This window comes from Microtus ochrogaster, chromosome 18 (genome assembly GCF_000317375.1).
Source record: "Microtus ochrogaster isolate Prairie Vole_2 chromosome 18, MicOch1.0, whole genome shotgun sequence".
NCBI classification, from domain to species: Eukaryota; Metazoa; Chordata; class Mammalia; order Rodentia; family Cricetidae; genus Microtus; species Microtus ochrogaster.
In genome coordinates, this window is record NC_022020.1 from 13,880,035 (window position 1) to 13,888,499 (window position 8,465).

The following is an 8,465-nucleotide window of genomic DNA, read 5'->3' on the forward strand; positions in this document are numbered from 1 at the left end:
ATGCTTGGGAAATCTTTGCAGCCTGGCATAGAAAACCACCTCACACTTTAAGATATACTTGCTATTCCATGTTCAAACCCGGCGTGTCCTTGCCTCTATTTTAAATGGGAATTACATTGTTTGAGTTCTTGGGTTTGTATCAAAATCTGGGTCAATATAAAAGGATGATTATTTTTAATTTTAATACGGACGCTGCTTCAAACTCCTGCACGTGAGGGTAGAAAACTGTAGAAAATAAACAAAGCACATAAATCAAGCTTTGAAGGAGAGAAAAAAATCTTCATTTGGAAGGATTTTCTCTTTTTTTCAATGAGGAGTATAAACACTGTATTTTCCAGGAGAAATATTTGGGTACAGAGAAGAGGCTAGTGCCACACAGTCTGAGTGTGTGCGCGCGCGGGGGTGTGCACGAGGGTGTGTGTGTGTGTGTGTGTGTGTGTGTGTGTGTGTGTGCTGTGCGTGCGCGTCCGTGGAGAGGGGCGGGGGAGGCGGATGAGGAGGATGAGATCATAGCTTCAGGATCCTCAGGAAACCCTGGTACAGGCAGCAGCCAGCCTCCGCTGTGCCCACATGACCCACAACTCTGGCAGCGGACCGGGCACTTCCAACATTACTAAATAATCAGAGAGCGGTTCCCATTCAAGGCCCACACCTCCCTGCAGACGATGGACACCTTCTAAGAGTTTGGCGAGTGGGTGACCCAGGCGCCCGTCCATTGCAAGGTGTGTGTGCGCGGTGACGGCTTCCTTGACGACTCGGGGTGGGGGAAAACTCAGGGGTTCAGAGGGTCGGGGTGCGAGGCTAGGAGTGGGTTCAGGGATTCTGCTGTAGCGCTGTCCCTAACCCGGATCCTTGGAGCCCAGGAGGCGCCAGGACGCGCGGCGCCTCTGCGCAGGGACCAGGGCGCCCTAGCAAGGGCAGACGCCTGGCAAAGTCTGGAGCCTCGGCGGCAGGGAAGGGCTGTGCCCCGGCGCCCACTCGCGGGGTTCCCACCTGTGCACCCACGCCTGGCGTGTGCGGGGTACCGGGACTGCAGCAGGCGCCTCCCAGGGCGGCGGGGCGGCGCCTTGGGCCCGCGGGGCGGCGGCGGCTGCGGCGGGATGCGCGTGGCAGAAGGATCCCCGCGCTGCAGCCCACCCGAGTCCAGGGTTGCCCACGGTTCCCCGCGCCCTCGCCGCGGGATGAGGTGTTCTGTCGGGATCTGCCCTCGGGGTCGCTGGCGTGGGCTGTGATGCTGGGAGGCTGCGTGGCCAGCCCCCGCCGGGGATGGCACTGAGGCTGGGGAAGTCTGGAGAGGAGTGGGGGAGGCCGGGGTTGACCGGGAAACCCGCGCGCCGGTGTCTCCTGCGGCCGCGTGGGGCGGGCTTTGCAGTGCGGCGCGGGGCCGCGCGAAGCGCTAAGCACGAGTGGGCAGTGGGGACTGCGGGGCTCCCTGTCTGCCTCCAGCCTTCCTAGTCTGTTGCCCACTTTTGAGTTCTGGGCTGGACAGAGGACAGCCGAAATGTTCATTCTGGTACCCAAAGTGGGAGGTAGGGAGAGGACTCTGTCTATTGCCCAAAGCCAAACAGAGGAGACTGGCAAAGGCATGCTGGGACGCGGTATCATTAGGGCTTGACCTTACAGTTTTGCTCTTGGACAGCCTTGGGACATGGTGGCTTTGGGAGGTTAGGGTGGAACTTGAAGCAGGGCATGGAATGTATACTAGCAATAGAGGAGAACCCCAATGGGTTTATTCTTGCTCCTAAACAGCTTCTGAGTTGAGGTTTGCCTTAAAGGCTTCCTTTTACTGCTCATCACTTCTAGTGTTGATTCTGATTTGTGTCTTTTTGACATAAATACCTGTATTGTTGAAGTACATGTAGTTATTATTATTACTTTGCTTATTTCATTATCTCCACATCTTAAACAGTTCAGTATTGTTTAATTTATCATGTTTCTTGGTTCTTTGACTGGAGTAAGAGGTGGGCTGTATTATAGCAGCCACCTTTCCCCCACAAAGGCTATTCAGGCAAAATAGATTACCCAGGTTTGCATCGTTATTACCTGTCAGAGCCCATTTAGCTTAGGGGGAATGAACAGTGACCTAAAACTTCCTGAAGATGAACCCCTTCGTTGGGTACATGCAGCACGACTGATTTCTTTTTATAGTTTTAGTGCCATTGAGTAGTTTACTTTTGACACAAAGTTTCCTAGAGTTATTATAGATCAATGCATGGAACAGCAATGTTGAAATTCAGTAGTTAAGACTTATCACTAACATAACTACAATCAGGTAGGTGACTCAAGCTATGTGTTTGCTTACAATTAGGGATAAGCCTCAGGAGTTATCAATCTATTTGTTTAAAAACTGGATTTTCTATACTTGACTTTTTTGCTCTTCAGAACACCATTTTCATCTTGCAGAATTTTTAATCAGTTCCATTATCTGTAATGCAATCAATTTGACAGGTGTAGGCACCCAAGGAAAAGAGTTATGCAATTCTCTTTCAACTGCCACTGATGAAAAGAGAGGCTGTATTCTGAGGGCATTTGTGTATGCCCGCCCTTTTAACCAGTTGTCTGTACTGTCTACACAATTATGTAAAAACGAAGACGGAAATCAAGTTTTCTCACTAGTTCTGAATCCACATGCTTTTAAGCGTCTCCACTTGCTTGAAATGAACCACGATGAAAAGAAAAGTCTCCGTGGGCTCAACCCCAGAATCACATGTTTAGAGAGCATTCCTCACTTGAGCTTATCACAGAGATTTTATAAAATACACTCTTGGGGACAGATGTCTCTCTTTAAGTCTTCATCTGTTATTTTTAAAGTAAATGTAATTGCTTCTCCAAATAAAAAAAAGTTCCAACTTGTTTTGACATTCATGGATTGCCTTTCATTCTTGCCTTTTTACTTGAATTAAATTCAGTTTGCATAATTTTAAACTCACACTTTCAAAATTATAAGTAAAAGATCCTAAAAGCCAACTGAATTATGTGACCATGAAAACCAGATCTGTAAACACGAGACATCACCCAACTCTCCCTTGGCTGTCCCTCCTGTCCCTGCCGTGCCTGGATTATGTCTAGATGCTTATTTGTGAACATTGGAATGTAACGTTGAGGTCATAGCATTGCCACCAGAAACAAATGTCATAATGTTGAACCTGAATTTTCTTTTTTGTTAATTTTTTCTTTTTTTAGAAACTTTTTTTTATTTTATTGAAATTTTTTCTCACAGAATATATTTTTATTATGGTTTCCCTTCCTTCTACTCCTCCTAGTTCCCATTCCTCCCTTCTCATCCAGATAGACCCCCTTTTCTGCCTCTTATTGGAAAACAAGCAGGCTTCTACGGGATAATAATAAAATATAATAAAATAAGATAAAACAAAAACTAATAGTAAAAATGGGACAAAATAAACAAACAGAAGGAAAGAGCATACGAAAAAGCATAGGAAACAGACATAGATGCTGAGACTTGTCCCTAACTTAGGAATACTATTAAACCAGTGAACTAAAAGCCATAATAGATGCACCACGAACCTGCACGGTAAAAAGAGGGGAAATCAGAGGAGAATAAATATGTAAATAAAATGAAATATAAATAAAAGTAAGATGTTTTTAAAATTCTGACACAACATGACATTTTCAAAATCCTTATCTAAATTGCTATGTGTTTTGAAGGCATAAATTCCCCCAGTTCTTATCAGTGTCTTCTCTTCACTGATTCAAAAATATTTCTGCTTTATGATTTCTGATACTTGTTTCAGAAGCTGCATTCTCTTGCTGCTTTTGCGTCGTGTGGGCTTTCTGACCTGACTGTCCAGTCACTGCCCAACCCTCTGGTTTGGGAGGATTTGGAACTGCCTCTTTGTGGGGAGAAGAGTGTCCTTCATACCTGCTGCTGGGTAGGGAACAAGAAGGAACACTGAACAACTGGAGGAGTCAGAACATGTGAGCACTGGCCCATCAAAGAAGCAGCTTTAACAAGATCATTAGGAAAGTGATCTTGTTAAATAAATTATTGTCTTCAAGTTGAAATGTTTGCCGAGTGACAATGTGTGTTAGAGGATTCCTGGATAGGTCTTGGAAGTCAAAATAGGACAGAGAAAATAAATGAAAAGTGACAGTATTTGGAGAGGAGCCGTGTGCCAAATGCTGATCAAGGCAGGCCAGTTTTTTTTTTTTTTTCATTGCTTGCAGCGCAATTTTCTGAATCATTTTCTGAGTCAGAGACACGAGTCTTCCCTTGGTTATCATTTTCTGAGTCAGAGACTTGAGCCGTCCTTTGGTTATCATTTAAACTTTTCCTCATTCTGTCCTGTGGACACGGCATGGGTGGCAGAACTCCTTCTAGTCCTCTTCAAAGCATATGGAGAAATTGCTGCCTTTATTTGGTTATTACCCCCATTCCCAAAATGCTATGTAGGTTGAATCAACAACAGTCTTTTCCTTTCCTTGCAGAAACCAGTGCTCTCAAACTAAATGGTGGTTTTCATTTTTGGTTGTGGTTAAGGTCACAAAATGTCTCAAATAGAATTGTAACTGAGTGATCACTTAGTCCCTAAGATTTGCTGAAATGGCCAAGGGCAGCATAGAGGTGGGGTGGGGAGTGAATGTTTGTGTTAAAGGAAACATAATTCTAACATTTATCATTTTCTGAGTTGAATATTATCCTATGAGTTCTGTAGAAATTAATTGAAGTTCCTGTCTCAAAATAGCCACATGTCTGTATTTGTTGTAATTATCTATCTTTATTTAAAGAAGGGGAAGTTGAAGCATAAGAACAATATTTATGACTACAGTCAAAAGAGTTAGAGATGGGCTTCACATTTGAGTATTGAGGTTCCAGGGTCCATTTCCATCTGTGTTGGAAAACATGACTCCTAATTTTTTCAATTATTTCCTTTAATAAAATTTGATGGAAAGAAAACAATGCTTTTTGTGTCAACACATTTTGCCCGATACTTAACCAGTTAAATATGTATAAAACAGAATCAATGTATATATAATGCTTAGATCAGAAGAGATGAGTACCAGATTGTGAAATTTTCTCATTTTATATTATGTGCATGCTTAAATTTAAAACATGGTCGCTTGAATATTAGAAACACCAATGTTCTCAAATTTAAGAATGTGACATTTAGCATCTCAAATTATTGGAAACTATTTATAATATCTAGAGTTTCTATAACTAGGAATAAACCCAGAATTCGCCATCACTTGTGCTATTTTCCCCAGTGTCTGTCTAAACTAAACACTGCAAAGAGACTAGAGTACAACATAAAACTTCCATTAAAGTACCTTGATACAATGAAAATGACTCTGCTAATTTTTGCATTGAGATCTTTTGACATAAATCAATGTAATTGTTGTGGTTAAAAAGTGGAGGAAATTAAGCAGTTTTAAATATTAAGAAAATAAGGTTAACCTAATTCTGTGGAATGTATCATTAACAAAGAGAAATGATAATTGGATAGACATGGTAATGCAATCAAAGGTCTTTGCTTAGCATTCAGGGATAAATGTTAGTGAACGTCGGTGAGCAACTGATATGATTTCAGCAAGCATGATCTCATGAATGGTGAACATGTATAGTGTTTGTGTCTCTTCTTTGAAGTTCTTGGAAATGCTGAGAGTTATAGTCATATTTTCAGTGACTTATGTATCCCTTGGAAGCATATAATACATTATCTCTTTTTGTGCTCTGCTTATACAAAGCCTAGTATCATAAAGCAATTATGGCTCTCATTTATTTATTATAGGTACATTTACCATAAGTAATTTATTCACTGTAAACAAAAACATATAAGACTTGATTTTTTTTCATTTTACTTTTTTAATATTTATGCCTTAGATTAAACAATGCTATGGATAACACCTATGAATAATACATTAAATGAAATTTAAAGTTTTATGCTACAGTACAGTGTCCTATTGGAAGCTTTTTGCACAATTATGCTATGATAATAATGATTGAAAATGACAAAGATTTATTTTTGCCAATATTATAGTCCATCATGATCAATGAGAGATTCTATTTCCCATCTTTGTCATTGAAGTATACAAACTGATCAATCCCTGAATATCATTATAGTTTATAATGATACATGCAGACCATGTTTAAACACTATAAGTTGGTAAAGTCTTCCAACAGAAAGTGATACTGAAGAATTCTTATGTTTTATTGGTCAAGAAAAGTCATGTGACTATATCTAGGCCTCCTACACCCCCCCAAAACAGAACAAAAACATGATTATATCATATCCTTGCTAAAATAAAATAAAATTTGAGTGGATACATCTAATGGGTACCACATAAAATTAGTGAGTTTCCTTCATCTAATGTTATTTATTATTTAACATAAAGGTAGATTTATTAGTATATGTGTTTTAGAACTCAACAACTAGACTTTATTGGTTCCCAAACTGTTAGTCATGACCCCTTGGTGTGTCATATATTAGATATCTTGCAGATCAGATCTTTGCATTATGATTCATAACAGTAGCAAAACTATAGTTATGAAGAAGCAATGAAATAATTTTATGGTTGGAAGTCATCACACCACGAGGAACTATATTAAAGAGTCACAGCATAAGGAAGGTTGGGAACCATTAGTTACTAGAGTATTTCTTACATAAAGCCTTCAGTGAAGAGGGAAAAGGGTAAACCAACTGTGAAATGCATGCTGCCATTATTTTCTAGCAGGGATTGCCTTTAGTCATGGAATACTAGTAGTTGCTTAGTGAATGCGTAAGGTGACCTATCTGACAGCCATTGCAGGCTAAGAACAACTCTAAGACTGTAGAGAGGACAAAGTCTGGGTTACTGAACTTCTTTAATTATGCCAACCTTATATAGAAATTAAAACAACTATGTGACTTCACCAATATTGACAAAATCATACTACCATTTATTAGTTATTAAAAGAAATTTATGTAAAATTCCACTTCATTCTATGGCTGTACTCTTTATTGACAGATATAACTTGCATAGTTATAATGCAAACAACTCGCATTTTAGTTTAACTTTTTAGTATTAAGATAATTCAGCAATTGCCGTTGTAAGGAACAATATGCAAAGAACCTATTGCCCCATTGCCTATCTCCCCAATCTTTCAACATCTTGTATTAACTTGCAAAACCGTAACACTATGTTGAAGAAGAATTTTGACACTGATATAATGATAAGTAGATTTCATCATCATGTGGCTAGCTCTTGTTGTGCCTTCATGGCCATAACAACTTGACTCCAATTATTTCCCTCTCTTAGTTCCTTGAAGTGAATAACTTATTTTCCATTTCTATAATTTTGCCATTTGTGGAAGGTAATATAAATAGAATTACACCATATGGAATTTTAGGGTTTGCTTGTACACCCATCAATACATTTCTCTGAAGATTTGAGTAGATTAAGTATGTCTTGAAAGCTTTGTACTAATAAAATCCAATACACGTTCTTTATTTAAACAAAAATAAGATATATTTTTAAAAAAAGCTTTCTAACTTTTATGGATAAGTAGCATTTTGTGGCATGCATGGTGACATGGTTTGTTTAGACATTCAACTGCCAAAAATACTGATTTTTTTTCCTCAGGTTTTGGCTACTATAAAAACTACTGTGACTCTCCAAATACATCTTTTGTTTCAATATAGTTCTTGTTTTGGAGACAAAAATACTAGGCATAACTTGCCTTTTTATTTGAAACTATCAAATTCTTCCAAGAGGAATTTATACTGTTAACAATAATGCATAAGGGACTGATTCTGAATCTTCACCAAGATTTGTTGTTATTGTTATATCTACTTGACCATTATGTTAGGTGGATAGTGATGTCTTATTGTGGTTTTTATTGGCATTTCATTAATGACTAATGATATTGACTATGTTTTCATATCTTGAGATTATTTAGATGGATCCTTTCCACTTTATTCTCAAGTTTCTTCAGCTACTCTAGTTCTCTTGTTTTGACATGTGAATTTTAGAATTAATTGTCTGTATTGCCAAAAACCATTGACAATCCTTAGGTCATACATTACTGAGGAGCTAATGATAATGAATAATTGCTGGAAGACGGAGAATTATTATTTTTAAAGATGTGACCATTGATAGGTTTCCCACACTTCGTGGATGACTGCACCTCTAATACATATGGCCAACAGAACTTTGTGGGTTACAGAAAAAAACAAAATCACGAAGTTCTGAGGCTGACATGTCAGAGGGAACATAGAGTAGGAAACTGGAGCTGGCATCATGCCGCCATATTGTATATATGCAGGAGCTTCTCAAAAATCAAGGCAGAATCCATGATCAACTAAAAAGCAGCAATAGACAATGCTATTTATTAAGTCAAGTGTTTTTATTTGTGTGAAAAACCCATTTCATTTCTTCATTATTTTTGGTCTTTCCTCAATGGTTTCTTTCTTTCCCATTTTTCTTTTCATTCTTTTCTCACACAACACATTCTAACCGAAGTTTCCCTC

At 39.2% G+C, this 8,465-nt stretch overlaps 1 protein-coding gene across 10 annotated transcripts in view; it reads left to right on the forward strand.

The window, feature by feature from the left end:
* The first annotated feature begins 476 nt into the window (after positions 1-476).
* The window catches only part of Dtna (dystrobrevin alpha), a 370,950-nt gene continuing 362,961 nt past the window's right edge, over positions 477-8,465 (forward strand). For all 10 annotated transcript variants that reach the window (XM_026783424.1, XM_026783428.1, XM_026783427.1 and 7 more), the window contains exon 1: positions 477-722. The gene's annotated coding sequence lies outside the window, so the exon portion shown is untranslated. The remainder of the gene's footprint in view (positions 723-8,465) is intronic.